Genomic DNA, 5,603 nt, shown 5'->3' on the forward strand with positions numbered 1-5,603 from the left:
TACAACCCATTCGTGGGGAAAAAAAACGGTTCTGGAAACCATAAGGGTCTTCGCCTTAGTAGAGATAAAAATTATCTGCGAGATTCGAACCTGGGTCATTGCTAGTCTACCGACTCCTGATGGCTGATGATTGCTAATACGAATACGCTAAAGTAGGGATGAGCATGATACCAGTACCGATCCTAAAAATACTGGAACCGAAAATGAGAAAAGTGGATATCAATACTGAAAATAATCGTTACGGTAGGGTACCATATCGAAACAGTACTAGTACCAGTCCCGAAAATTGAAAAAAATAGGTATTGATACCGATAGTGAAAATAATCAATTTTGATCCCAACTTATTTACCAAAATGGCCCTCTCCTCCCCGCCAAATCCTTCAAAATTCAATCTTTACCACCACCCATCAAATCTTTTCCGGCCACCACCGCGATCAATCCAACCAATCTTGGCCGTTCATTCACCTGACCCATCAAAACCCCCAATTGAAAAATCCTCAAAACCACCTTCTCCGGCCACCGCCGCCACCGCTGCAACCGCCACTCCAAAAGTGGCCCCCACAACTAAATGGAGTGTTGACAGTTGGAAGACCAAAAAGGCACTTCAATTGCCGGAATACCCGGATCAAGCTGAGCTTGATTCGGTGCTCCAAACCCTTGATTCGTTTCCTCCGATTGTGTTTGCTGGTGAAGCAAGACATTTAGAGGAGAGGCTTGCTGAGGCGGCTATGGGGAATGCTTTTCTTTTGCAGGGTGGTGATTATTAATGCGAATAATATTAGGGATACTTTTAGGGTGATTCTTCAGATGGGTGCTGTGTTGATGTTCGGTGGTCAAATGCCTGTCATCAAGGTGAGATCTTTGTTTACTATTACACATGGTTTTGTGATTTTTCTTGGCAGTTTATTCAGTTTGATGATAATTATGATAAAATTAAGTGGTTTGTATCATAAAAAAAATATTAAGTGGGTAATAAAGTTGGGATCTTTATGGGTGTATTAGGTAATTACATGCAGTGGTTGAAGATTTGGTCTCAATTTGAATGATTTTGAGTTTACCCTTTATAGTTTTCTTGGTAATATGTTCGGTTTGATGAAAAACTGAATCTTGAGCATAAAGGGGTTATAAAGTTAGAATCTTTATGGGTATTTTAGATTATGTCATGGAGTGATTGAAGATCTTGTTTAAATTTGAATGATTTTGAGCATAACCCTTTATAGTTTTCTTGGCGATTCATTCAGTTTTATGATAATTGAATCATAAAGGGATTGTAAAGTTAGAATCTTTATGTATGGTAGTAAGTGAATTGTGGTTTTTAAAGCTATGTTTGATAACTATATGAAGTGGTTAAAGATCTTGTTTAAATTTGAATTTACCCTTTATAGTTTTGTTGGTAATTCATTCAGTTTATGATAATTGGATTAGAAAGAACATGAAGGGATTGTAAAGTTAAATCTTTATGTATGGTAGTAAGTTATTTATGGTTTCTTGAAGCTAAATAGATTTTGATGAGTATGATAGATGATTCATGAAGTGGTTTAAGTTCTTGTTTGAATTTGAATTGATTTTGGATTATTTGATTTGATGAGAACAGGTAGGAAGAATGGCCGGTCAATTTGCCAAGCCTCGATCAGATCCTTTTGAGGAGAAAAACGGTGTGAAATTACCAAGTTACAGAGGCGATAATGTAAATGGTGATGCGTTTGATTTGAAATCAAGAACACCTGACCCACAAAGATCGATTAGGGCATACTGCCAATCTGCAGCCACTCTTAATCTTTTGAGGGCTTTTGCCACCGGTGGTTATGCTGCTATGCAAAGGGTTACTCAATGGAATCTTGATTTCACTGAGCATAGTGAAGTCGGTGACAGGTATGTTGTTTTGTTAAGTGATTTCAAGCATACAGGTCTTTGCAAGATTTGAAATTGATGAAGGGTATTACAGGGATTTTAAGAATTAATATATTGTATTCGGATCTTTGAGTCTTGCCTATCCATGCTTATGTAATTATCGCTTATCCAAAGTGTTAATCTGATTATTTTACTTATGTAAAATAAGCAGTTTGGAGTTGCTTATTCTAAATTAGTTGTATTCCAAAGGCGATAAGCACTATAATAAGCGATCCAAACGCCGCCTTAAAAGTTCTTAAAATACTTTTATTAACAACGGAAATTGGAGTTAGTTATTTTATTTACAAGAAGGGTAGAATAGACATTTAAGATCTTTTATTGAATCTTGGAGTCCAATATATGAAATTGATGAAGGGTATAATAGACAATTTAGTGATGGGGGTGACCGCAACCGCCAACCTCTTTACGGTTTTTGGTTCTCGGTTATTTGCGTGATTCAAGTATATTAATAATGAGACTTTTGGTTTGGTGACATAGGTATCAAGAGCTAGCTAGCTAGCTAGCCGAGTTGACGAGGCACTCGGGTTCATGTCAGCTATTGGGCTTACAACGGGCCACCCGATTTTTGGACATCCCATAAATCCGATCAATTCTCCCTCTGATACCATTGAAATCAGCCACAAAGGTCCTACTGGATTTCCCAATTATCAGGTTTGAGTTTTGCTCTGCTCTTCTCTTATGCCATGAGATTTAGGTGTGTGATTCTGACTTGGTTACTTTGATTTCATACAATTACAAGATCATACAACTGAGACCGGGATATGAGAGGTTTTTGGTGATGGCGATGGCTTGTGTAAATTGTAAAAGAAAGAGCTGCACATAGGGGTAAAATTGGAGATGAAAATTAGTGCTGAAATCCATCTCCATGTGGTTAATATTGACTGTTGTAAGAAAAAAAAATAGTTTTTTTTTTTTTTTTAGTTAGTTAATAATTTTGTTTTAAACTGGTGTAGATTTTGAATCTTGCACACAACAAATCAGACATTCATGCCTTCATTGACAAATTTGCAGACTGCGGGTTAAGGTCACTTGCTATAGCAGCATACCAGGTGATCCATTAATGGCTTTTTTTAACACATAAAGCTTGCTTTGCTTTGCTTTGCTGATTTTATTTTATTTTGTTTTAGGATTTGATGTTTATTTTACATCTTTTTGTTAAGATAGGAAGTTCCAGAGAGACCTAAAGAGAGTCCTGGAGGACTATGGCAGTTTGTTGGGCTATTATGCCGCTCTGTCATCCGCCACGTCATGATAGTTCTTGAATCTTGGGGTAAATGATTACAGGTGCGAGAAAATAATTAACAAGGATAGGCGCACAGCATACATAATGACAATATTCACAAATTAGTGTTCTGGTTTTAATTTGCCAAAAAGTCCATTTAAGTTTTGGTTTTAAATGGGGCATTAGGTTTGACCTCAAAAGTTATTTATTGTAAAGAATAGCTAGCAATTACTAGGTCCATTTGGGTTAGATTGAGCTAAATAAATAACCATATAACTTTTGTACACGGGTAAGCTGCCAAAAGTAGTAAACTGGTCATTCCATTCCAAACAAGTTTATATGGTAAGTAAGCGATCATCAAAATTTGCAAAAAAAAACCATGTTATTTATGTTTCAACTGTTACAGTTCATCGTGGCTATGCTTTAACTGCAATATGATGTGGAGTGACCGCAATAGAATTTGATATTTCCTTTGTGAAGCCCTTGGATGCCAATTTAGCAAAGAGGTGTCTGTTTTGAGAAGTGAAAGTTCTGGTTGATGATTGTGGCAGGGAGACCTATGAGTTCTTCTGGTATAATCATACATACGCCTTTTGCGGGTATTTGCTATGGAACTAACTACTTTGGTTTCTGCTGATTATTAATTGCTGGTTTTTATAATAATCACATGAAGACAGTGCTAAAAAAGCAGCACCACCTTAGGCTGGTGAGTAATGATTCATGGACCTGTTTGTGTATGCCATTGAAGTTGCTACACATTAGTTACAGGGAGTTGGTTCATTATCCTTGCTTGTCATTTTCATCTTTCAATTATGCTTCCTTCTTATCCATATGCTTCTTTTAGATGCATCACCACTTGGTTTTAAAAAGCGTGCCCTAGGCGCCTGGGGCTTTTTTGCTTCTCGCCTTGTGTAATTACAGGAAGCGACCAAAAGGCGCATTTTCTTATGTTTTTTTTTTGTGCGCTTTTTAGCCTGAGGCGCGCGCCTCATGTAACTTAGGCGTTTTACTGCATAAAAATGTTGTACCTTGGGTTTATTCTGACTTGTACATGTAATTAAAATGGTATACAAGCCTTACTTATAGCTATATTTTGGTTAAAGGAAGCTAAAAACCTATGAGATATGTATGGGTTATATATAAAAAAAATTATATAAACATCTTGCGCCTCGGGTACGAAAAGCCCACCGCTTTTGCGCTTTGCGCTTCGCGCCTCAACTTTTAGACCTTGTCGCTTTTGTGCGCCTCTCGCTTTTTAAAACCAAGGGTCACCTTGATTGCTGACAGTCGGATATGAAGGTGGAAAATTGGGTTCGGGTTAGATAACAAATAGGTTGAAACACGTTTGGGACTTTGGGTTACTCATATATATTCAGATATTTTAAATTTCCAAAAAAATGGAATATGAGTTCTGTAACCATTGTTTTCCTTTGACGCCTTAAGAGTAAACTTTGGACGCCTTTGTTTTAGGCATATTGGAGGTAGTTTTTTTCTATTAGTATATAAATTTACACAGGTGAAAATGTAATAAAACATCTGAAACAAATAAAAATGGTTCCTTTCATGACTTTGTTTTAACATAAGAACATGTCTACTTAGTTTAGGCTTCCGGTGGCTATCCTACATCTTTAAGATCTGGTTGATGGTTAGATCTATACAGTTGTACAAGATCTGTTGGCATAGAGGCTACCATTCAAGGATGCTCTTAGGTATATGATCTTTTTTTTTTGTAAATTTATATTTTTCTAAACTATTATTAAGAAGCCAATTCTGCGCAAATTTGCAGGTGCATCATGTGGAGATGGATCTAATGGAGGATATTGGTAGATGGCGATTTCTTTATTAATATCTAGGTTGGAAAAATCTGTGAGAAGGACTGCTTGCTGAAACCTTTATATGTAAGATATATAGTGCATGTGAGCCTTATGTGGTCCAGGTCTGGGCGGGCAGCACCTGGAGTTGTTCGCAGGGGCGAAGGATTTAAGGGGCGGGGATCGGTCAGTAGTGTTATATATGTACGTTTCGTATAGGATTTTGTAGGTATATACGTTTCCGACCCCCCGGTTTTATAAAAAAAATTAGGTACATATACCTTTTCGACCCCTCGGTTTTAATTTTTTATTTATATAGCCCATATGAAATATTTAATTAGTCCAAATATTATAGTCCAAATCATTATATTTGGTAGAATACTAGAATGTATATTATATAACCCAAATCAAATCATTATATAGCCCAACTTAAAAGCCCACCCTATAAAAAAAAACAAATTCGTTTACTTTGGGACATCGACCAAAAGAATAGAAGCCACAAGCCAGAACTGCAGAAGGGGGAAAAGCACAGGTTCGAGAAGTGTTCGACTTCAGCTTCTTGTTCTAGAACAGAAGCCAAAACACTGCTCGTTGTTGTGGTCTTGTACTCTTGTTTGACTTCTTCAATCTTCATAAGGTTAAAGGTATGTGTTTTTTTT

At 36.8% G+C, this 5,603-nt stretch overlaps 1 pseudogene; it reads left to right on the forward strand.

Moving 5' to 3' along the window:
* Nucleotides 1-353: 353 nt before the first annotated feature.
* Nucleotides 354-2,882, forward strand: LOC110879792 (annotated as a pseudogene).
* The last annotated feature ends 2,721 nt before the right edge of the window (nucleotides 2,883-5,603 follow it).

This window comes from Helianthus annuus, chromosome 9 (genome assembly GCF_002127325.2).
Source record: "Helianthus annuus cultivar XRQ/B chromosome 9, HanXRQr2.0-SUNRISE, whole genome shotgun sequence".
In the NCBI taxonomy this organism is placed as follows: Eukaryota; Viridiplantae; Streptophyta; class Magnoliopsida; order Asterales; family Asteraceae; genus Helianthus; species Helianthus annuus.